Raw genomic sequence first — 26,150 nt, 5'->3', positions numbered from 1 at the left:
TAGTTTTAAAAAGTTAAGATATGGGACTTAACTTCCTTTAGAACAAAATTCAGGACTTGGTGCACATTCTATACTACCTCATAGGAAAACAAGCCATTCAATATTTCTATTCAATTCCAGATCAATTCAGAAAGCCAGGTGATATAAGCATTTATTTTAATTCGACTTTTGGGTATTTTTAAGTCCTATACACTTCTTGAGTCCATAAAAAGAGGGAGGTGGAAGGTATTTTTGAATAAACAGAGTTATGATACTAGGCTCCTTTAAAGCCAAGTTACAACTTAGCAATTACTACACAACAGACTTTGCACCAACATGAAAATTAGGGTAATTTTTAAGAAAGCTACAGCAGAGGCTAAAAAAGCAASAATGTTCGCAATTTCAAAGCTAATCTCTAGCTAAACAAAAATGCATTAAGAAATACAGAAAATACAAAATAAATACTTTTTGAGATCTAYCAGTCCACTGCAGCCACACAGAATTTTCATATAAAGCAACTGAGGAAAAGACCAAGATTTTCAAGTGAAAACTGCTACTTATGAGACAATTTTTTCACATCAAACTTCAGGATATACTAACGGCCCTATTTTTCCACTAAATAACAATTATTTAAAATTAGGTTCTATTAAAGAGGTTTTTTTAATATAAATTTCTGGAATTTCTTTATTTTCAGTTTTTAGCCACGGGTTTTTCTTTCATTTGTTGATAGAACTAAGACACAAATAGGTTACAATAATGATGACTACTTTGACAACAATATTAAGTTTCTAGAAGAGATGTGTAGACAAGGTTTATCTACGGTATACTCTTAGCATTATCAACAGCTTCCTGAAAATGAAACGGAAATACACTTGCAAGTCAAGTCCATCAGCTCTTGATAAGTGATAATTCAAATCCGTTTCTAAAATCAGAAGCAGTCAACGCCTTTAAGTTTAGCATACCAGCTGAATACTCAACATAAACAACAGTGAAGTTGGGGGCAAAAAAGAAAAGAAAAAAAGCCATAGGACAGCTCTATCATGTTCAAGATGACACAACTTGATCCTGCGAGTTGTGTTCCAATAATATGACACTACAAGAGAACACAAAGTATGTCAACACATATATAACAATTCTTCCAGGTCCAAAGAAAGATGCCTCTGCAATACAAACTTTTACAATTATTTTGCTCTTGCAGGTCTTCACAAGTCTGAACAGTCTGAAACAAATCCAAGTTTCCCAAAACACAGTTTTCCAATAGCAAACGTGACAGCAGGTTTGATCATCTTAATCTCTCTTTCCCCAGCTGAACAGTTAAGACTAGCAGCCAGTCACCAGCACCAGATGTTGCTGCTGTGCAGGCACACAGGAATGTCTCCTTCACACTCAAGTCACACACATATATACATATATATATATAGCTATCTATTAATGAAAGATACACAGAAAGTTCCTATCCTCCCCTGGGGATAAAACAGTGCAAAGTTGAAAACAACTTTTTCCCCGATAAAAGAGACAGCAGAAATGAAAACACGTTTGTGTTAAATGTGAATCAGCAGCAGAAGCTACTAACACCTTACACAAGCRTATTTTCATTTTCCCACATTACAGGGCCTCCGAAACAAAGTTATTTGTAATTTCACGAAGAAAAATCCACCCGAAACGACCCTAAACTTCACCAAGAAAAMTCCAACCCATTAGCTGATAGCTTGTTTTCACCAGGAGCACACATACACTAACTAAACTGCTAACACTGACCCTTGCATCTTTCCCCACCTCCCTACGGTCCCTCTCTTATCCCTAACTTGTCACCCTGTGCCACCTCCTCTCCCAGGACGGGTCAGATTCACGCCAGAACTTGTCATCGCCGCCCCGGCGGGCAGGGGAAGGCTGGCTCCTTCCTACGGTGACCGCGTTCGGTCCCTTTTAAGTTTGTTTTACAAACACGTCCGACGGAAAGCCAGAACCTGTTTACACACCGCCTTAACCGCCGCCAGGAGGACAGTGAAACAGGTACAGGCAAAAAAAAATATTTTTCAACTGAAAGCCAGTCACCAGCACCCCCTTCTCACCCCCTTTCTCCGCCTGGGGCCCGCGGCGCAGGCCGCACGGCCGCTCGGCGAAGCGCGGGGCCGGCGCAGCCCCGGCCGTGGGCGGCAGGTTCCGCTGCCCCAGCGCCGGGCCCGGGGAAGGCGGCGGGCGGAGGCCGGGAGGCTGTGCAGCCCCGCGGGGCCGGGCTCAGAGGAACGGGGGAGGCCTGGGAGCAGCCGGCGGGGCGGCGGCGGGAAGAAGCCGTTCGGGCGGGCCGGGCGGGCCGAGCGGGCCGCAAGGCGAGCTGCCAACGGCGGCCGCAGGGATGCGGGGCCCGGGCACCACCGAGCCGCGGCCCCCCTCCTCCCCGAAGCGGCTCCCTCCCTCCCCAGCCCTTCTCCCATTGGCTCCGCCCCAGGCCCCGCCCCCGGCCCAAGATGGCGGCGGGCCCCGCCGCCGCCGCCGCCCGCGGCCGCGAAGGAGGGCGGGGAGCGGCGAACCGGGCCGGGCCTGCGGCTGCGCCCCCGGCTCGGGCGCCGCGCGTCCCCCCCGCTCCCCCTCGGAGACAAAAGCAAACGGAAACCCGGCGGGGCGGCCCCAGGCCCGCCGAGCCCCGCCGAGGGCCGCGCCGCCGCCCGGGCCTCCCACATCGGGCCGCGGCCGGGACGGCGACGAGGCCAGGGTCGGCGGTGGGGCCGGGGAGGGGCGGCCGGGGCCGGACTCACCGCATGAATTTTCTTGTCCCGCGAATCCAAGATGGCTGAGTATCCAGCACGGAGGATGCTGGGGGAGCAACCTTTACCCTCTGACCCGGCCGCCGCCGTGACCCCGCCGCCGCTCGGCCCGGCCGCCAGCGCCGAGGGGCGGGAGTAGCGCCGCCGCACCGCCCGCAACGGCCCGGCCCTGCAGAGGGGCTGAGAGGGACGGGGAGGAAGGGGAGGAGGAATGAGCAGCGAGGCTCCCTGGTTGCGCTACCTCCGCCTCCCGCGGGAGACGCGGCYCAGTGCTGGGGGCAGGGCCCGCAGGCCGCGGGGCTGCCGGATCCCGCCGCGCTCCGCCGGCCCCACTGAGACGCTGCTGGCCGGGGACGCGCCCGGCTCGGATCCGGTTGTGTGAGGGGAGAGGGCGGCGCGCAGGCCTGGAGCGCCGAGCCAGGCCGGGGCGTGGGGGTGAGCGGAGCGCAGCGGGGCTCCCCGGTTCTCCCCGCACCCCTGCACCCCCRGGGCTGCCGAGGGCCTGTGGGACCTACCCCGGGTGGACGCGCTCCTCTGGGAAGCGCCCCAGCTTCCAGAGGGAGTGTCCCATGCCCCGTGACCCCCGTCTGTCAAGTCTCTTTGGGTTTCAGAGTGCAGAAGGAACGGCCTGGCGTCGCTGGCTGTGTTACCCTGGGGGGGATCTAGGTCAGGAACCACCCGACGATGGGGTAGATTGTGTGAAAGTTCCTATTTTCTCTGCGGCGTGGTAGCAGTGGAGAACCGGGTCCCGCTATCCACTTTGTGTGTTAATAAAGTGGAAAAGAATTTCCAAGATGACACAACTGGATTCTTAATTTATTGATCTTCAAAACATGTATGTTATAGCAATGGCTTGAATGCAGCTAGTGCTGCAAAAAACWCTCATGCAAATAATCCCCTTGAATTCAATGAGACTGTCAGTGGTATAAAAGCTAAGCCTGTGCACAAATGTTTACAGGATGAAGGTCAACATTATTTGTGAACTGYCTGGCCTGCTCCATCAAGAAACACAATGGCACTTACACCTTACTTTTGCTGTAAAATTATCATAAAGTTYAAAATTTCAAGCAAAAGGATGAGCATATAGTGCTTCATCAGAAACAGCAGGTTGCTTTCAATAGTTTCATGCATGCTTTTTCTCAGGTTTGATTTTGAACCTCCAACCCAACTGAAGAATTACTGAAGAATTTAGTAGGTTACACAGCACTAATATTTAATAGAAACATTGGTTGTACAGTAGCATGTCTGTCAACATAAAAATGTTTTGAAGAAAAAGTACAGTTTTTCATCTAAGCCAGAAGACCGGTTTCTTAATGCTGCCTCCATTGTGTACTGTACAGTCGTGTGATGAGTACGACTGCCATGTTGCTGAAAKGAATGTCTATGTGCACCATCCAGGAAAGCACAGCATTTTATTATCCTAATCATAAACCTTTCCTTTGTGAGTCAAATATTCATGCATTTGTACAATCAAACCATTATAAAGCACCAAAAGTGATACACTGTTCAGAGTATGAACTTCTGGACTACTTTTGTTGTTCAMTCTGAAATAAACATTTCTTCATTCACAAATCGAATATAAAAGCAGTACTTTYAGACTGAAGAATACAATCAGTGCTAATAATCTTATAGTGTTATTAAATAAGCATTTGGATAGTCTGATTCTTTTATASCCATTTATAAACATTTTGCTTCATTATGTTTCATTTCACACTTTAGTGGTCTGAGTTTCTTTTTCAAAATTACTGTTCATTTTTCCAAAGAGAAATCATTTAAGACTATACCCAACAATATGATGCAAGTAAACTAAGAATGTGATATTGTCATTGCATTTACGTGAACTCTCTGTCCATTACAAAATTGCAGTTTACATGCAAATCAATTAACATTTATAGGACAGGAARCCTGAATGGTTCTACAGAGCTAGGTAATGGGAAAAAAAGTGTGTTGTGTTGGGCTGGTTAGCTTAGGATGAACAACCTAACTAGCACAGTATGTGTAAATTGTGATTTAAATTCCGTTAATTGAAAAAAATCTAACCTGTCCTTCTGCCTAAAACTGTTTTGTTGAGGAAGCTCATTACTCAGGCTGCAGTAGCTGTGTATTCTACTTCCTCATTTGTTTTCTTAAAGAAAGTGAAAGCAGTTAGTGTTTTAATGCGTTAAAATAACCTCCAAAACCACTAAATAAGGCGTATTGTCAAGTATGTTCATACATTCACTACTTTTAGTTGACTCAATACATTTTTCTGCGAAGATGAGGCCTGTTTCCCATAGTTGTACCTGCTTAATTAAAGAAGTGCCCTGAGCTCATTTAACAAAAGGACTGGTAATAGTGTATGGACACTGCTAATCCATTTTGAACCATAAATTGTTTATGTCTTTGTATACTGACAGGTAGGCATCTGTTATTTTTAATCTCATTTAATCAATGGTCTCTTTCTTGACTTATTTCACTGGCTAGGCTGATACACATCCATCTTAAATCAAAGTAAGAATGCCTATAGCAGTCAATCTGAAAACTTGGTCTGTAGCAGCATAGATGAAGGAACTAGAAAATATGACCATAGAAAATCTGTCCTGCATGTGTTGTTTGTGCAGGCCCCTGCCATCAACAATCCATGTGATACCCTTGACAAGTCTTCTGCCTAATGTTCCTGAGAACTGGGCCCTGAACCTGTGTGTTCTGAAGCAGTTGTGACTTATCTACCRGCTGCTTGGATTTCACTAACTAATGCTTCTCCTAATGCCTACAGAGAGCTAAAAGCCTACAGCACTTGGTTGGAAAATTTGGGAAGAGGTCATCAAGAGAGTCAGGTGTGCTTAGAATCCCTAAATGCTTTACAGATCTCAGTGTTCAGTGAGAATTTTCTGCAGTTTTCCTGAAGCTTAGCTCAAGAGAGTTTGTGGGTGCTCAATGACTCAAAGTGTCACCAATAGATGTGGGCAATACTGTTGCAGAAGTGGGAGAAAACTGCCCAGAGTACGTGTARGGCTATTCCACTTCTTCACCAAAACATGAAATTAAATTAATCATCATGAGACCACCATCCTCAGTTGTGTCGAGGCAGAACATGGTGAAAAAGCAACCTTACAAGTAGTTTTTAAATAGAACAAAAAAGTTAATTGTAACACAGCAGGGTTCTTTCGTTCTCCCACCTACATATTGTCACAGTATTCTTCAGGAAAAACAAACACAGTGTAATCACCTATAGCAAGAGTTGGCAGCTTTTCAGCAGTGGTGACACAGGCTGTATTTTTCTTTCTCAGATTAGGGATTAAGTCCCTTGGAAGAAACAGCTTTAACCAGAAGACACTGCCTCTTGATTGCAAGGTGCGTTTGGTCAGCTGAAACAGGGAAATATCTTTTTGGCAGAAGACAGGTTTTTGATTTCTGTTGTGCTTACGACTGTGATTGGTAGACTAATGAATTTAGAGCTACAGCTTTTCCATGATGTCTGTCTTACTGAATGATGTTAAAAAGTCTCTCAGTTGCTTTCTTTGGAAGGTTGTAGGGTTACAGCACTGCTCTGCCTTAATCTTTGCCCTAAAAGAATATAGGAATTTTTTTTTTTTCATTAGTATAGCCTATTTGATTTTTTAAATATTTCTAAAACACAAGGACAATGATGTGTCAAAGCGTACACCAAATCTAATATTAGGGATCTCACTGCAAAGGTGTTGAAAACACATTTTTTTTCAAGAATTAAAGCACTAAGACCTTACATTTTCTTGCTGTATTTTCTCATAATTCTTAACTATTACACTTAAATTGAGCACAAAATCTTTAGACTTGTGCAAAATTGGTTAGTTTGTTTGACTTTTGCAAGTTAGTCTCCATATGCTAGTGTATTTAGGAAAGGTAAGGGAAGGATCAGCTGTTTCCATGGCACTGTCCTTATCTATCCTTTCACTCCTACAGGGGATTTCCAGGGATGGCTGCTGGCAAGGGAAGCCCTAGAAGTGCAGCTCAATTACTATTTTAGCGTTAAAATGCATCACAAGGTATCCACACAGATGGCTTCTCATCTGCTGGATTTGTAGTTTCCAGGAGGGAATATTGGGAGCAGAAGTATCTTTATCTCAGTCTTTCATATTTTTACTACCAGGAAACCCTTTCTCAGCCTTCTGCTCTAGTGCCTTCAATGTCTGATTTAGTGCTAATTATAACAGAGTATCAGGGGGAGAAAAATACCAAGTTGACAAAGAAGTCTGCCAATTCTGGAAAATAATATGACCCCAAAGAAGAGATGAAATGTAGCATTTTCCCAAAATAAGATGCTGTGCATTGCTGTATAGCAACTAAGAGGTCTGCCAKAGTGCTAGAAAAGGAGAGGATAAATCAAGAATTAGAGATAGCAGTTTCAAGTGTTCCTTCAGACAAAGAGAAGAATAAGGATGCAGATGGAAATAYGTTTTCCAGAGGAGAAAAGCACTARAAACACAAGCCAGTGCCAGAGTAGGTGCTGACATTCCCGAACAACATTATCTCCAAAGAGATGGGAGTTACGGCAGTGGTGAAAGAGAAACCCTTCTTATCTTAGTTCTCACGACTGCAGTCAGCTGGTGGTCATTGGAGAGCTGCCAGGTCAGAAAACCTGTTTCTCTATTGAAACAATTGAGTCATGGAATCATAGAATTGCTTAGGTTGGAGAAGATCTTTAAGAGCAGAAAGTACTGTTAAACAAGTACTGCCAGGTTCATCACTAACCTGTGTCTCCAAGTGCCACATCCACACATTCTTTGTAYGCTTCCATGGACGATAGTGCCATAATTTCCCTGGGCTGCCAGTTCCAATGCCAGACCAAACTTTCAGTGAAGAATATTTTCCTGATACCTAATCTATCTGCTGCTGCAACTCAAGGCCATTTCTTCTTGTCCTGGTGCACATTACCTGGGAGGAGAGACCAGTCCCTACCTAGCTACAAATTCCTTCCAGGCACTTGTAGAGAGGAGTGTGGTCTCCCTTAAGCCTCCTTTTATCCAGGCTAAAAAACCACAGCTCAATCAACTGCTGCTCATCAGACTTGTGCTCCAAGCCCTTCACCAGCTCTGCTGCCCTTCTCTAGACATGCTTCAGAGCTTCAAGGTCCTCATTGTGGTGAGGCCTAGAACTGAACGCAGGATTTGAGATGTGTCTTCACAGTGCCGAGTACAGGGGACAATCACTGTCCTGGTCCTACTGACATCACTATTGCTGATACAGGTCAGGATGCCATTGGCCTTCTTGGCCACCTGGGCACTGCTGGCTCATGTTCAGCTGCTGTTGATTCAGGACCTTTTCTGATTGCCAGCCTTCCAGCCATTCTGCCACCAGCCTGTAGCATTGCATGGGACTGTTGGGACCCAAGTGCAGGACCTGGCGCTTTGTCTTGTTGAACCTCATACAACTGGCCTTGGCCCATTGATCCAGCCTGTCCAGATGCCTCTGCAGAACCTTCCTGCCCTCTTGCAGATCAACACTCCCACCCAACTTGGTGTGATCTGTAAGCTTATTGAGAGTGCATTCATTTCCTTCATCAAGACCATTCATAAATATGTTAAACAGAACTGGCCCCAATACTGACCCCTAGGGAACATCACATGTGATCATGTCAAAAGACAGGCAATGCTTTATTTCAGATGTTGAGGTTCCCTTGGCATGACTTTTCCATGAGACTGTCACAGTTACGATGAATATGGGCCACACAGGACATTCTCTCCATTATGCTGCAGTGTCTATTGACAAAAACATAAACTTAAGTGTTTAAGATGGTCATAATTAAAAGTTTAACTGGGAATAAAGAGCTATTGCAATAGTTTTTTTCAACAATGATGGGCAAATATAAAACCAGCAGCCTGAGGAAAACCATCACAGTCTGTAAGGAAAAAGGATGATTCGTTTCCCTTATGACAGGTCTCAGCTGGGGAAGGAAACAGCCTGGGGGGCTAGAAAGTGCTGAATTCTAGTTCTTGATTTTTGACAGTTTTTCAAGATTGACAGTCAGGCCTATTTCCAAAAACCTGCTCTCCCCTAAGTGAGTGTTAATGAGCAGAGCAAATGAACTCCAGCTACACCAGCAGATGATAATCTGCCATCCCACCAGAAACCAGAGGCCGCCAGTATCACTGTCCCACTGGGGAGCATAATGGGAGCATGGCCACTGCCCTGTTCAAGCAAGTTGCCAGCATGAAGCTACAGAAGATCCCAAGAGATTGCTGCCTGGGCAGCCCAAGTTAGCCAATTCTTCAACTATTAGAAGATTGGTTGTACTTGAGGAAGAGTTCTTGAGCTCCCCAGTGTCCTCTTAACTATCGCTGTCTCATGTGGCCCTGCAGCCTGCAGATAGTGTCACATGTGGACAGACCCAGGGTACTTGTCTGCAGAAGTATTTGTCTGGGCTTTGCGCTTGCTTGAAAAGGAAAGTCAGGCTGYTAAGCTACTTTGAAAGCTTTGCTGGGATACTGATCATCACATTTGATGACTCTGAACATCTGCAGAGTTCATCTCTGAGAAGGTTGAAACCCAGATCGTAAGTCCAGAGCTGTTGCTTACCTCCTTAGCCAATTCAAGCAGCAACATGTTGCTAGGAAGATGAGAGTGGGACTTCCTGCATCAAAGCTGATCTCTGCAGCCAGCACACTGAATCGTATTACTTTCTATTCTGGCTTACATAAACCCATAAAGCCCTGCCATTTCTGGGGAACTCCAGTAGCCTTTATCATCACAGGGCTGCSACTGAGCCTCTCCAGCTGAGCAACACCATTGTATCATGGATTATAGTGTTCTCTAATGTTCTCACCTTTGTTACACTGCCCAACAAGATATATAAATATGTGGACATCCCATCTCAGAACCCTCCAGAAGTTTCCTTGGTCTCAATTTTGCTGCAGCTCATCAGGTACTGATTTATTAAAAAGCTGTCTCAAACGCCTTGTATTCACCTCCACCAGCATGATTCCCTACTCCTGTCCCATTCAGGACCATAAATTCAGACTTTTGCTTACCATGAAGCCCAAGCTATTTGTGAAATCTCATGATGCAGAAATTCAGCTATAAACATTGCRTGCACAAGTATTTGAACCTCTCACACTTCTTCCCACTCCAATCCTGCTCATCATTTTCAGGAGTCTTGGTGGAAGAATTACTTGCATCTGAGAGCAACAGAGTAGCTCTGCACAAGGAGATCAACTGACCAAGGCACTTTGCTTCTTCCTCAGTTGGACGTGTCTGAGCAGAAATAAATTCAGCAGCCTGCTGTGCTCCCATCACCTCCAACAGAGCCCAGAGTTCCTGTCATAGCCATGCTCCTTGCCTAGGTCTGCGTCTTGCTTGGGCTGGCACTTTTTTCAGAGAAGTAAGATAATATTTTTTTCTCTTCTCCCTCTTTTTGTCCTCCACATTCTCTCTCAATTTATCTCTTTCTCTCATCTTGCCATCTTTTTGAGATCATATGCACAGGATATAAATATTCTTGCAGTAAGCAGCAAATCCTTCTAGTGTAAGAGACTAACCTCACTCCAGCTGTGGTTCCTGTGCAAACAAACTGCTGTGCCTGTTGGGGACCCCTACAGATTCTGGTACAGGCGTGAAACACAGCTCATATTGTGGAAAACTTACGATTATGATATCTGCATCCAGGATGTTTCCTATTTCATTATGGATTGTGACTGCTCGAAATGGAACCATTAAAGCCCCATTTCTGCAGCACTGTCTCAGGCAGAAGCTATGGCAGGTGGTGCATGCATGGATGCAGGGACAGTAGATGTGTTTTCCCTTCTAACTGAGCAATGGAGTAACTGGTTCCCACTGGTAACAGAAAGGATACAGTATCACATACTGGCAGGAGTCATGTATCTTGTATACACAAATATAGTTGACTTTTYATGTTTTCTTTTGATGTTAAAAGTCAGATGTAGTTGAAAGCTCTTCATCTCACCTCCTTTAGCCGCCTGAGAAGGAGGTGCCTGGTCAAGCTACTCATCCAGTCTTCCTGCATGTCAGCGGGGAGAGATGTGAATTTTTACTCCTTCTGCTGCCTCCTGAGGGTGGGTGCCCCTGCTAGGGTCTGGTGTTGCTGGGATATGTGGCACTTGGATGGCTGGTGCTAGCTGGGAGAAATTGTACAGTCTGTTTCCTCAAATGAAAAGCCTAAATATGACTTGTTCTGCATCTTYAGGAGGTGCCTCCTAGAAAAGAAATTTATGCAAATACAAAGATCTGCTGCTCAAGGCCTGTGTTTGGAAAGGATGCACAAMGGTCTCTCTTCTGTTCACTATATTATAAAATATATGGTGAAATACTATGTAGAAATATTCTCTTGATTGCAAGATTTGATTTAATAGGAACATCCTAGACAAAAAATAATGTAATCCTAATGTATATTCCTAAAAAAAAATTTTAAAGGACCCTACCTTTTTCAGGGCTGGAAAAATCAACCGCAGGAAAATGATTTCTTAAAACAAATTTGTTATTAATTTCTTAAAATTTAGGCATCAACCCTTACATCCTCTGTTTTCATATTGATTAGGTTATTTCTGTTTTTTTTTAGTATGAAGGCATATTTATTTTAAATTACAGCTCCAGAGATCAAGGTTCTAGTGTTGTGAGTAAGTAGCTGGATAAATCTTTCCTGAGTGCTTAATGTCAAAACAGAGGAGACAGAAATGGAGGAGATGATGAAAAAGAGCTGAAGACACTTGCTAAAAGTCATGTAACAGTAACTCCCAAGCTCAGTGAGGGATTAAAGCTGCTGTCTGGGACTTCAGATGGACTAGACTAGCCTATAGTTAGCTTGGCCATTCYAGTTCAAATGTTCTCTTGGAACAAAAACAGTATGAAAAATCAAAGTTTATATTCAAACATGGAGTATCATGAGCAAGGATTTTATTCTTTTTAGTATTGTTATAAAGGCAAAATAGTTGAATAGTTGTGGTTGCCACATCCTTGTTGCAAACTGTACTAGCACCCAAGTAAAACTACTAGCCAAAGGCTGAGGAGTATGTTTTTTTTTTTTTTGTTTGTTTTTGTTTTTTTTTTGTAAAATGTGCAAATACAAGATAATCTGAGATATCTTCAGTAGACAAAATATGCTCTGGCCCTGTGCCAACTTCCCCACTCAGCCTCTAATATTTCTTTGTTGAAGACATTTATGGATATTTCTCATGCTCAACCAGTAATAAGATAGTTGGTGCTCTGAGCCCAATGGAGGGTCAGTCAGAAAATAGATCTGACTTCACATTTCCCAATATTGTTTCTAGAAGACTGTGGCCATTCTTCTATTGGTTCATATTTGCTTAGAAAAATGCAAATGGAATGATTTTGTGGCAGCAGGCCTCRTGCCAGATTAAGAGCCTAGCTTAATGCCAGACCATGTACTGTYCATTCTTCAGCAGTTGCCATAAAATCAGGAAAAGCTTTGGGCTAGCTCTATGTGGATCAACAAGCTGATCCTAAGATGGACCAAAGTATGCAATGACCCAGCAGTGTTTAGATCTGGCATGAGCCATCATGACATTACAGCTTGAGGGTAGACAGCCGTATCCCGGGTTGGTTTCTTTTTCCACAGCTAGTCACATTGCAAACTGACAAAAAGCTGCTTAGCCCAGAAATCCTAATAATTAGATCTCTGTGCTCAGCTAACCAAGTTGTGTTGTTTTGAGGGAGGATGAGCTGTGGGAGAGGCCTCACATCTGTCTGCAAAACATCCACTGGGTGTTACTCTGCTGTGCAGGGAAGCACTAGGAAGTTTGGCCTTTGTGCTTCTTCATCATTTTCTTGGGTGAAGTGCATGAGCCAGGCATCATCRCAGTCTTTGGGGTACTTGAGATGGCATTGCTCTTTCCTCTGGTGCAGATTGGGGTTTCACTGTCCTATCACCCATTTAAGCAGTGTCTGTAGCCATCACTTCTAGCTGTTGAACCTACAAAGCAATAAAAGGGAGTGCATGTAGGACACTCATTGCCAAAATCATCTGGGTCTGAGCTGAAACTGAAAYAYTGATTGCTGGGCATTAACCTCTGCTGGATTATCTCCTCCTGAGTGAATTCATATTTGCCTAAGGAGTTTTATATACTCCCTTGCAATTCCCATAGGCATTCATAAGCAGGATTTGGGGAGACAAGACTTAATGGATATTATCATTGTTACAGTTGCTAATTACTTGTGGAAGGTTTGTGTTTAACTGAGCCCAGGTTGCAGTGTGTTAGATCAGGACCTGTYCTGAAGCAACCAGCTGTGGTGGAGCTAGGGTTATCAGTTCCAGCAAAGCCCTGCTCCCAGAAGCCGCCTGTTCTCTCTGTGTTTCTCCAGATGGTTGCTCTGTTGCATGTGTCCATCCTCAGCTTTTCCATCCATTATCTGTTGCCATTGTAAATAAAGAAATTAATGATTTTATAAAATTTTCAGTAGTTATCAGGAAATAAACATCTTAAGTCTACTGTGAAGTGACTACTGTGTCACAGTAGTTTTTTCCATAGAAGATGTTCCTYATTTTACAGGTAAAAACTGTTGGAGGAAGGAGTTAACTCTAGTCATAAAAATGTATCTTTATATGTTTTTTACCACCACTGAGCATTTTCATAAGTTTAATCGTATCTAATGCATTAAAAAATTTGTCATTTGTAACATATAATTAAAATCCCTGTAGTATAATATAGCAGTAATTTGTACAAATTCATCAGGAAAACTGCAAACAATGATATTTTTGTTCACAATGTTATCAAATATTTTACATTTTATGGCAGTTTGGGGAAAACAAAAGCTATTGAATTAGTTTAGAATAATTCCTCATTTGTATTCTCCAAACTGGGCAGTTTTTCACTTCTTTATAAGAGCACTGAGGCTTTACCGACCCACAGCAAGGAAAATAAGTTGGCAAGAATTGTGTTTTAAGAGCTGTGTCACATGCATGTGTATCATGTGTGTGAATACTGTACTGTTACAGTTCTCTGGAGAGAAACAGAGAAGTTATGGATCCTDCTTTCTAAACCCGTCTCCTGGGATGGAAATAAAAGCTCTTTAGTCATCTCTGCTGCTGCCTGTCACATKACTTTCTTTTTCTTTTGGGATTCTTGAGAAAAAGAGATGCTCAGTTATAATTTTCACACAAACATTCCCTTCCTGAAATTCCGGTATAACAATTTACTGGAAAAATTTGGTGAAATCAAAATACATTTAAAATACAATCAGATTTTTCTTGTCTGCCGGATATAGCTGGCATTCACAGTCATCAACCAACAGACTCAACATGCAAGTCCCAGTTCTTGTTTATTTTAAACTGTGAGCTCTTCCAGAGGGGATATACCCTGATTATTGTATGTCAGTGGTGGAATCATTGAAACACTACTTCTACACCAAACCAAATTGCCAGAGAAATGAAATACACTTCACATACAGAAGGAACCAAAATGCCAAAACACAACTGAAATGTGAGAGATATTCGCCTCCCTACATCAGTTCTACTGTAGATACATTGCTGCTTTGTTTATAGCCTACATATAAAAATATTTCCTGTTTACCATCTCAAAGGAGTGACCTGAGTGATTTTCTTTTCACATCTTGTAAGAAAAATGTTTTTCATCCATTGGCACTCTCTAACTCATATATTCAGCATTGAATTATTTTAAGCCTACCTTTTGAAATGAAATTCTGATCTTGCATGAAATGCCTGGAGAGTGTCATAAGCTAAGGCAAAAGTCCATAGTGGACACCCACTGTGTTTCTAGGCACTGCATGCCACCACTACCCAATGGAGTTGTCAGCTTTTACTGGGCTGGGTAAGCCACAGCACTGCCTCTGCTATTGGTCCCTTCAGGCCGCTCTCGGGATTCCTGTGTCAGTTTAGGTAGTACAGGTCTATGATATATGATATAGGCCACTTCTCTATATCATGATCTACTAACTATATGTGGGATGCTTCAGTTCAGCTGTGGTGAACATCACTGGAGCAGTGATAGCCACTGAATGCAACCTGTTACTTTAGTTTGTGTTGTCCCAGAACCCAAATCCTGTGGAAATACTAATTCTGAATTAAATGTATTCAACTGAATTTCATTTTAAATAGCGTAAGAAATTTACCGTATAAATCTCTACTTGATTTCCTTACTGCATTTTAGTGTCCTTTGGGATTTAGGTCAGTGAATTTTTATTGTTCATACACAATTCATCATACCTCCTCCCCATTTTTCTAGGATTCCCTTCTAGGTTACTCTCTTCATTCATCAGGGACTCTTTTTTCCTCTCTCCCTCTGGCCTTTGACAATTTCTTCAGCTCCATTTGGCTTATCAGTGGAAAAGGGCATTCTTGCTCATAAAGGTSTCTCTTTTATACTCTTCTCCATTTCTTAAATTTTGGCAAACACTTTGCTAGCCTGGATACTTGCTTCAGCCTTTGCTTTGTGTTCCCTGTGTGGTGTAGTTCTGCACTCTACACTTGTCTCCATCCAGCACATTTTTAGCATCCCCCCTCTCTTCTCAGTGTGAAATCTTAATGACCTTTTTAGCTCCTCTTTACTCTTTTGCATGACAGGATTCTTAAGCCTTTAGCTATTATGCTGCTCTCAGAGGGAAGGTATTGTACACAGATTTCTTCAGTGCCATCAGAGCACACTGATACATAAGGGATTGTACTGCTCCCCCACCATGCCAAAACAAGCTTTTTCATCTGGGAACCCCACCTTGGAGGCAACTGCTTCTTTCCAACAACGACACACCACCTCTAAGGTCAAGCATGTGGTGACCATGGCTATTCATCATGAAATCTCTCATTGTGGAAGGCAACAATGGATACAGTGCAGCTTCAGGCCCATGAGGATGCTGCCTGTCATATGCTCCAGCTCTCCCCAGCCTTGACCTCACTTACAGTTGTGTTTTGGTGTCACACTTGAAGTTGCATCATAGAAGTGGAAAGGCTTGTAACTAAAAATTTGCTTGGATTAGARAAGAGTCTGGCAGTGCTATTAGTAGCTACAGACACATGAGTCTGGCAACCCAGGACATGCAATACTTAGAGGAACACGATTCTTTGCAAATTATGCCCCTCTTTAGCCACTTCTCTTGCAAAAGGAGACTGGAAAAAGAGAGAATAATAAAGACAGAGCGCACAGTAGTTGGCTCCTTTACATTCGGCTGCTTACGTCTCCTTTCTGTCTGAAAGAACTGTGACAGGAGGATTGGGTCTGAACAAYTGCAGCCTTGCTCAATAATAGAGCATTTTCTTTTCCTGGAAATGCATTTTATGCGCCTCAGCTTCAAACTCTAGTAACCCTCCTAGTCAAATGGAAATATCGCTTTCATGTTTAAAAGGTAGATAAAAGCTTTTGCGTWCCTGAAACATCTTTCTAATTATGAACAAACTGGGTGACATTTTTCCTTCAAAGTTGCATTTACGTAGATGTTTTCRTTTTCTTAGAAAGAAGAAAAATGTTCAAAAACCTGATCAAAATTCAGACACCAGTCATGCTASTCATCTTCTAGTGTGAAGAATTCAAACAGGATTTCTAATCTGATAACTCTGAAATGCAAAAAAATCTGACAGCCTGAAAACCCTCCAAAAGACAAAACCCCTGCCCAAACCTTCCTTGCAAATAATTGTTTGCTCTTTGTTAATTTAAAAACTCGATCCAACATTTCTCACATGAAGCCACTAAATGCTTATTTAAAATTTTCASGATAATCTGCTTCTGGCCTGGAGTGACATAAACATGCTCCTCTATACATGAGGCCCACCCCTTACTAACCTCAGTCAAAAATCTTTAGCCAAGTACATTGGCACCAAGAGCTCGCAGGTGCAGTGCTGCCGACCCTGGTGCTGCTGCTCCTGGGATGAAGGCAGCCAGATCCCTGGCACAGCTGTGCTGCTTTTCAGCTGTTCATGTGGCTTCCAAACCATGGCAAGGGCTTTTGCCAGCCTTAGCCACCGACCAGTGGCGCGATGTGGGTGTAGACAGCTCTGTCCCCATCACAGGCACCACTGCATCCGGGCAGCTGGGCCATGGGGCTGTTTGAGCACAGAGGCATCACAAGGTGTCTGGTATCCCACAACAAATAGTAGCGTTAGCTACAAAAGCTTTCGCTCGCTCTGCTGGGTTTCTTTCCTGCAGTGTTACCTAGCTAGTGGCTGCTGAGCCCTGAAGGAAGCTGGGGGCAGCCAGACAACTGTTGGGAGGGCACTGGTCCCAGCTCCACAGGTGGCACCCAGGGGAGCCAGAGCCACATCCCACTGGTATGCCAAGGTCATTGCCAGCACAGGGCAACATGGAAGGCTGGCATGTTACGCTGCTTCCTTAGGAGCCCGTCAGTGTGAAATACAGACAGTGTTTGCTAGACTGATCCTTTGAAAGCAGCAGGAAGCTTCGAGACAGTATAGGTAGAAAAACTGTTACTGTGTATAAAGCGGGAATTATGAAAGAGAAAGGGGTTATTATAGTCTTGTACTACATGAAAAACCTGAAAAAAGCCATAAGGTCTCGAGAACCATTTTGCATCCTGCAGCTTTGGAGGCCCACCTTTCCAGAAACATAAAAATACAGTAGTAAATGTCTCCTTGTGCCGCTCCTCTAAGTGAAAACAAATTCCTTAACAACTAAATATCTTCTGGCAGGATAAAGAAAATGCATACGTAAGAGTGTTGTACTAGAAGATGTAGAAGATGTATCTATCTTTTTTCAGACATTCAGTAAAACTTCTAAGACCAGTCCAGGTTATCCAGACTTATCCATYTTACACTGATGGACAATCAACATAAGTGCCCATGTTTGTCTTCTGAAATGTTTTTGTCCTGTATTGTCAGTACTTGGAAATAACTTGCAAAATACAGATTGAGGATGTTAGATTGTTTTTTGATTGGTTCAGAAACAGGATAAGAGCCAGCTTGTCAGATAATTTATTTGCAATGAATAATTTAGTCTTAATTATAATCAGCTAAAGTTTTAATACCTTATACCTTTCACTAACCAATCTCACTTAGCATATGGGGAACCAAGATAAATTCACTCTTTTGATTAGAAAATCCAAAGCCTTCATATGCATATTAGTTGATGACAGGTATCATAAAAGCACATCACCAAACTGCTGATGTTTCAGAAATTCTCATACAGTGCAGCTCATTGATTATGCAAGGTGTTTTTAATCATGGGATTAAATTCTGCAAGGATGCCTGATGCCAGCACAGCAGCACCTCTGGTCACGCTCTTTGACTCCAGCCATCTTTTAGACATCAGTGGTCATTTCTCTGTGGCACCCAGGTTTGGAGTGACAAGGCAAAGGTCACGGGGCACCTTACGGCAGGCTCTCATTTTTCAGGTGCCCTTAATGGCATCGGTGCCTTTCCAAACAAAGAGATTTAAGATCTTCTGGGGAATGTGATCCACTTCTGCTAAGAGATGCAGAAGCAAAAATGTTTTATGGCATTTTATTACTAGAAATACCAGCTTTTAGAGAAGCATCTTTCCCTTAACAGTGTGCTACTCTATCTTCTTGTGTTTCCTGAGTAGCCACACTAGAGAGGGTGGGACAATTGTTAAATATACTGGCACAGGAAACAAAATGCCTACTAAAATTAAAAATTAATTAAATTTAAATACTAAATTTTAAATTAAAATAAATAAAGAAATTTAACAGTGAAACTCAAAACCTTTATCTAAATGGAAACAAAGTAAGGGATTCTTTACTGCTTTAGGCCTTCCTCTGAAAGTCGTATAAYTTAGAAGTAGCTCCTTTGGGGTACATTCTGCCTCTTTTAATGACCCAACCTTTTTAAGTTCCAGTTTTCTTTGTAAGTGAAAGATTCTTCCTTGTGGTAATGTTTTTAATAGATTAAAATGAAAAAGAAAAAGAAAGGACACGTTTTCTAATATTTCTCCAGCTGTGGATCACATTTAGATATGCATAGTCTAAAGTGTACAGAAGTATGATTGATCCTTAACTTGATAGTAGCCACTGTACTGTAAATGCTGTCCTGGCTTTTCACTTCTTGAAAACCTGAGCCATTGTTCATCCTTATCAAAAACAAAAAAAAAAAAAAAATGAAAAGTATCAAGGATTTCACATGTCAAACTCCAGAGTAACAGCTGAGCAGTCTCCACTATATTTTTGACTCATAGTGATGACATCTCTTACTTTCACTGTCCCAAAGAGCCACAAGTAACATGAGGTCACTGTCAGCTTATATGGGAGACCTAAATTGSTAGAGCAGAGGTGTTGGGACTAGCAATCCTGGTGACTCATTACGTGACACATTTCCTTCTGAGTCACTGTGGAATCAATGCCCTGTCAGGATGCTGAGAGGAATCAACAGGGGCTGTCTCTGTCTCCTGAAAACCAACAAAAAAGTCACTTGTTGACCGTGAGGTTCCTCAGCACTTATTGGCTGACCAGGAGAGAAAACAGAGGAAAATTGCAAATTTTTTCCCTAACAGGAGCACCCCTCTCAGAAGAGACTGCCTTTATTCTCTGCACCATGCTTAGGTCCCTGCAGGTCTCTGGTGTTGGCTGCTCACAGCAGGGTCTTGTAGTCAACACCCATTGTGCATTGTGCAGTAACTTGGGGTTGTGCAATAGGCACCTTCCACCAGGATTAAATCCTGGCATATGCTGAATTTTGCTCTGAGTTTTTTCAGTATTGAAGCTCTGACATTTAGTTATATTATGCCATAGATTTTTAGACTGAGCTATGTCAGTGRAATATTAAATAAAGGGAAGGACAGTGTAATTCACTGGTGCAAACAAAAAGGAGCTGTAACTCAGACTTCTATACACAAAAGGGTCTTCCCAGGTCTAAGAAAATAAAATTCCACAGTAYATTTCTGTGATGATATAAGCACTGAAATGGATATTTACTGGTAATGAACCAAAAATTATCAATGATGCACAAAATTATATATTTGTAATTAATATTTAAAGCAAATTTTGTCAGGCAACAAAGAATGAGTGTTTCAGCAAGTACCTATCTTAGTAGTGTTTTAAGCATCATGTTCCAAAATCCTGTACAAGCAAATGCTTGTAAAAAGAGRTGATATGATATTTTTGTTAAGGGGGCTGCAAAAGCTAGGAGAAACTTTTGAGCACACATTATCTCCATCAGTTGTGGCAAAAAGGGGTAAAAACCCAAGACCAGAAATATGTTCTTCTGATGTAATGTTGTTAGACTGAGATAAGAACTGTTCGTCTGACAGCATGTCCATTTAATTCAACTGTGTCAGCTGATGTAATAAATGTGTTATGCCTATCTACACACATCATAGTAAGAAGTGAAATGGAAGCCATCACACATCTCATTGTTTATTTCATTTTAAGGACAATAATTGMACATCACATTACTTATGCTGGTAAACTTAGTTTTCTTGACATTCTTTAACTATGTCATGATGTCTTCATGATAAAATTAACTGTACGATATAGAAAATCAAAATAAATACAACCACCCTGTCTGCAGAATTAAATACCAATTTGACGATGCTTAGACAATGCTTTGTTTTGTAGGTGGATAGGTGACAACTTAAATAGTGACAATAAATAGGAGTACATCAGGTCATGCACTTTTCTTAGTGAAAGATTTTTTGCATTTTAAAGGTATATTACTTCACATTATGATTTGTCAGAACTCAACAGATTAGGGCCCAGGAAGAATCCCAGAAAAAGCAGACGTTACAGTAGTTTGACCTATTCTATGGGTATGCTCTGGTGTGGTCACTGTGCTAGTAATCAACATGAAAAACATTAAAATTTGACTTGATGAAACCTTATGTCGGACTATTATTTCATCTCTGATTTTGTTTAGATTTAAGCATTTCTACAAAGTATTTATATTTTTACGACGGAACACAATCCAGACAAAATGCTTTTGAACAGCTTTCACAGGCTATGTTAAAAAAATAGCAGAAATCAGTAATTTCAACCCAAGCAACAGCTTGCCTTTTTATTCAGTAATTGAGAAACACAGATAAGCTGCACACACTATAACCTGAAACTGTGACATGATTCCCTATTGTATTACCTTTGAAGTATTCAGTATATTATTACCTCTTTTTTTTCGGTAAGATGAAAGTAAAAACTTTTCCACAATGGGAAATCCCCTGTAGGTGGCTATTTGGAATCCATTCACTCCTTAAGTAATTACTTTCTGCTTCTGGATACTCAATTTCAGTAACAATTAATGCCCTGCACTTGCAAAGAGGCCTTGATGATGCTGACATGCATCAGTGAGTAAACAGAGGGATGTGTCAAACCCTCAAGAAGATATTTTGCAGATGCCGTTTGTTCTTGGTAGTGGTCAGTGAAGTAAATCACACAGATATGCGCTGCAGTGATGACTGAGTTGCAGTACATAGCAATTGTATGGGAATTGGGTGTCTCGTCAGTCGCAGTTTCTGAGCCCTCTAGTGGCCCTCTCGGTATTTCACTGGCCACCAGAGATAACACACGTATTGAGATGGCCTTCTCGCAGTAAACTGGGCGGGGGAGCCAAATCTGTTTCCTTCTTGTTACGTGGTATAAGTACAGGGAGCAAGGTGTTCCCGATGCTCCTCTCACATCCCTCCTACCAGCCTGACAGTGCACGGAGAGGGATGCTGCTGTGCCTGGTGCAGCTGCTGCTGTTCTCTGTGCTTTCCAGATCTTCCAGTGGGTAAGACCATGTTCTTCTTCAAATTATGGCAGGCATCCATGCTGAGCAGGCGAGCAGCTGGCCTCACTGTCTCCTTTCCTGCTGGTTTCCCTCCCAAGAGGAAGGTGGAGGGACATGCATTGGTGATAGCAGGAGATGAGGCTGGAGGTACAAGKTGAGAAAACCAGGGATGGCTTTTGGACTTTACAGCTCAGTTCTAACTTTGAGATCACATGGCCACTGCCTCTAGCTGCTGGATCATGTCAACTGCCTCAAAACAACTCATTTGTCTATCCTTAATAATTTCTGTACAACTGATTAGCTCTTTTTAATGTTCCTTGGCTGTCTTGAAACCAGAAACAGTCTGAATACTTTTCCCCATGTGTGTAAAACAATTTCTGAGACTCCCCACCTAGTTACCTATRAATAATCTCAGTCCCCTGTGATTACCACGTTTTAGCGGGAAGTATTAGTGAGATAATTTCAGGCATCCTGCCAGCTCCTAACAGCACTTTACATCCCGTCACACAGATCTCTTCTAGTACTACCTTGTGAAGATTCCCACTACAAAATAAATTCTTGTTCTGCTCATGCTATGACAGCACATGTTAAAGCATGGAAATGATAAATACACCTCATCATGAATCTCTTGATAAATGTAGCTAAATTTGGCTGTCCCTGGCACAATATATAGGCACCAGAGCTTAGTGGCAACATCTTGGTGATATCACAGAAAACCTCTAATGAGCTGGTGTTCAGGGCATCAGTGAAGGTTCAACAAAGACGAAGCAGAACTTAAAAGTATGAAAATGAAAAATGTCATCTGTCATGTCAGATTTAAGGGTCTATTTGCCAAGTGAGAACATGGAACATGGCTGACTGAGCGGCAGTGTGACATTCTGRGAGGACACCAGAGGAAATTTATGGACACTGCCTTCTCTGCTTGCACTGCCTGAACCCACTATGGTGCTTGTGCTGAGTGGAAGGCATTATACCATGCTGTGTGCACCTGGTTCAAAATGTCCATCCCCATTTGGCCCAGGATATCCTTCCTGGTCCTCAAATAGAAACCAACCCTCCATAGTTAAGCACTTTCATGGCACAGATGAAATCAAGTTCTACATTGCCTCTCTAGCTCTGTACACCAAACAGAGAAATTTTTTTTCCTGTCAAGGTATGTAAAAGTGAATGCTACAAGTGCTTCATGGTAATACACACAGCATTTCCAGCAAATATATATGTAGCTAAGTTATTTGCCTTCCCACTATTTTCACTTTATTCTGTCTTTTTCTAGCTTTGTAAAATGGAATTTGAAAGAAAATAGAGGGGTATTTTTCCTCTCCTCTCCAATTTAAGTCCTTTTTTTTTTCTAATAAAAATTTTTGCAATCAAAATTTAACAACCTCTTAATGTTTTGAATTTCTTCACGAGGAGAGTAGCAATTCTGCTGTTGTAATATAGTTTACACAAAGTAGTACATCCCACAAACAAAACAAAATATTCACCAATGTTAATGCATTGTAATAGAAATGACAKAGTGATATATTTTCCTGAAAATCTGAAAGACCTTTAAAATACCGGATCACATTTTTCAGCTATGTTGTCGTTAGTACTTTGTTAACTGCAGAAAATTACTTGACTGAGGCACATAAAATTTARGGAAGTTTAAAAATCCAGAATATCAGTCAAGGTATTTTATTTGATCATGCMTTGCTTAGCTTCAAAATTATTTTCTACTTCAGTGGACTTTGTGGAAGCAAGAGCTTTATGGTGCATATSTGTATCTGCATTTTGGATTTCACACTAAACACTGCAATTATATGTGATATTAATATTCATAATCTGCTTTCTCCATGATTAACATGCTCATCTTAAACTAAACTTTACTAATAAGTGACCTGATAAAATTCATGTACAGGACAATAGGCTATTTGGTGTCAGGAGCAGTATGTGGTTGAGTGCAGCTGATGGGGTTATATCAAAACCAATGCAGGCCTAGGAAATTTTCTGCTGGATTTCACTGTAGAAGAAAGCAATGGAACAATGATGAAGTTCAGATTAATGAGGAGACTAAAAGTGTGGGATCCAACCAAATAACCTTTGCAGTTGTAAAGGCAGAAGTGACTCAGAGACTTTGTCTGCAGCAATCTGGGCAGACAATCCATGTTTATTATAATTACTCCAACCTGATGAAAGCATTAGACAGGAAATTACTTGTCAACATTTCATATTCTATGGAGTCTTTTTGTTTAAAAACATGGATTTCAGCTGATTCATAGAGAATGACAAAAATACTTTTAAAAGTTTTGTAAGTACGTGGTTAGTATTGCTTTTGGCAGAAGAATCTGTAAATGCAGTGCTGCATCCTCCAATACTTTATATGTAACTGGTTTTACCAAAAAAATCTGTTTTAATAAACTCTAGACAGAAATGACAGCAAACAACCCTCATAAAATATGAAGAAATAATTTTCCTTCTAAATTATACATTCAAATCACACCACAGTACACAGTGTTCTTGCATGTTTAATGAAAATAAAAATTTCAACAAGTTCCAGATACCAGTGGTGAATAAAATATAAGTATTTTCACATATCCATCTAGTTGGACTCATRAAAGCTATAGGCTACATATATAGAGCATCTGTTTCTGTACTATCATTGAATTCAAGGTGGTTACAGCATAGACAGGTTTTCCAGCCCCTTACGTACAATGCCCAGCATATTATATGGAAGATAGGGATAGGGATCCCTTTGAATAGGAATACATGATCTTAAGTGGTCTGAAAGAAGCACAACATTACCAAAATGGCTTTGAGGAAGTTTTAGGGAATAATCTAAAGTGACTTTTTGGGGAAAAGCTAGGCCAGTTATGCAGCAACAAATATTCCTTGGCTACCTCCCTAGATGAGAAAGCAAACCATCTCAAGTGTGTATCTAGCTGTGGTGATCCTCTTGCGCCCCTCCTGAGATGTCTGTATGCTTGATGACCTCTCTGCAATGCCTGTACCCCAGCATGCGCCGTGTAGGGAATAAACAGCAATAATTAGAGATCTGCATGCGGTCACAGTGCCACAACCTCATTGCAATTACAGGACATGGTGGCATAATAGCTCATGGGACAGGGGTGCTGTCATGGATGGCTACGGATCTCTTAGGTAAGACAGAAAGACAAGGTGGTGGAGCTTCTGCTTGTGTGAGAGAGCAACTGGAATGTGTGGAGCACTGCCAAGGGGTGGATGAATAATGAGTCAGGAATTAAGGGGCAGGCTAACATGGGTGACACTGTTGTGGGTGTTTGCTACAGGTCACCTGGTCACAAGAGGAAACTGATAAGACCTTGAGTTTTCCAAGAGAATCAGAGTATTTGCCTGTCTGTGACAAAGCCTGATCAGTGAAGTATCCACGTTGCCATGGTTCGTTTTGTCATGGAAGTGATTCCCTGCTGATAGCATTGGACTTGAAAATGACTCAGTGTTCTGTTAAGATAATTTTGTGCCCTCTGATTGTCCAGGCCGGATCCAGACTCCATGAAGTTAAAAAGCTTGACATCTCCAAATGTGAGCTTTGCCATCTGAATTGTTAAGGTTCACAGGTATGACAGGGCAGAGCAGATGCTGTGGAGAGGATAACCTGTGCGAGCAAACAAGAGGGTGTGCAATCCACATTGCTTTTGTTCTCCTACACTCAGGTAAAATCTCGTATTTTGCTCTCTTGTTAGCATATTTGTCTAATCTTCCATGGCTACATTCTGGAACACACTATAAAAAAGCATGGCTACAATGGTAACAAAATGCTTGTTTTGCAATGGTGAAGTTATTTGTCATTCCATGGATGACRTGGAATGATATTGTTTTATATTAATCCTTTTTACTTCCAATACCTTTTCAGTAGTTGGATGTTTCATCTATTTAGCCTATATCTCTCACAAAAATGGCAAAAAGGAAAGAGAAATTAACCCCCAGCTTCCTAGAGATCTCCCACAAGTTGTCTTTCCAAGATTATCGCGTTAGCACAGCAGATTAGCTTGATAGATTGAATATAATGCGCTCTCGTTTTAGCTAATGCCGCTTTACTGAAGGGACTAACAAACTTAATTCTATCCAGGCCAGGATTACCTGACAGAGTAACTGAGTACTTTTGTGTGCTTACAGATAGGATGAAACAGATCAACTCGTTTCTTAGCTCTCTTTGCATTAATTTGTTGGAAAATTCTTCTCCCAGGACTTACAGTCTTCACTGTTGGCTTGAGGCTTTGGTGAGGTCTCACTACCTGGAGGGGCTCATCAAAACAAATGCATTGTAGCGACATCTCCAGCCAGAATCCCTCATTACCAGCATCTKCCTGCTCCTGCACAGAGTGGGGTGACCACTGGCAGAACACTGGGCCAAGAAGTGAAGCATTTCTCCAGGACCTTGTCCAGACATTGGAACCCTTGTCCTCCCTGCTCTGGGCCCATCACATGGCTTCTGAGCTCCCAGGGAATTATTTTTAGCTTGTACCTGCTTTGCTGAATGGTGGCAAACCCCTTGGGGCCAGGGCCAAACCACGTCTGGGTCTGTCCCATCTCTCTCAGACCCTAAGGTCAGTGGGCAGCCTCCCAGCCCAGACGTCCTGTGGTTGCTCTGGAGGTGTTGCACTGCACGGGTAACCTCACATTTACTCTGCAGTAGACAGTCACAGGTTAGCAGGGAAACACTGAGGCACTGTGACAAGATGCAAGAGCCAAATCCATCTGAGAAGCAATAAATAACAAGACAGTCACAGCATGAGTTGCAGGGCTATAGTTGACCCAACCTGTAGTAAAGCACAAACCACTGCATG

At 42.2% G+C, this 26,150-nt stretch overlaps 1 long non-coding RNA gene across 2 annotated transcripts in view; it reads left to right on the top strand.

The window, feature by feature from the left end:
- The first annotated feature begins 1,785 nt into the window (after window positions 1–1,785).
- LOC130580303 (uncharacterized) overlaps window positions 1,786–26,150 on the top strand; it is a 46,230-nt gene continuing 21,865 nt past the window's right edge. For both annotated transcript variants that reach the window (XR_008966091.1, XR_008966092.1), the window contains exon 1: window positions 1,786–1,992. This is a non-coding gene — a long non-coding RNA (uncharacterized LOC130580303). The remainder of the gene's footprint in view (window positions 1,993–26,150) is intronic.

This window comes from Malurus melanocephalus, unplaced genomic scaffold, assembly GCF_030028575.1.
Source record: "Malurus melanocephalus ecotype Western Australia unplaced genomic scaffold, MMel_1.1 scaffold_10, whole genome shotgun sequence".
NCBI classification, from domain to species: Eukaryota; Metazoa; Chordata; class Aves; order Passeriformes; family Maluridae; genus Malurus; species Malurus melanocephalus.
The sequence above is the reverse complement of the archived record's forward strand: the minus strand, read 5'-3'. Positions and strand labels throughout refer to the sequence as shown.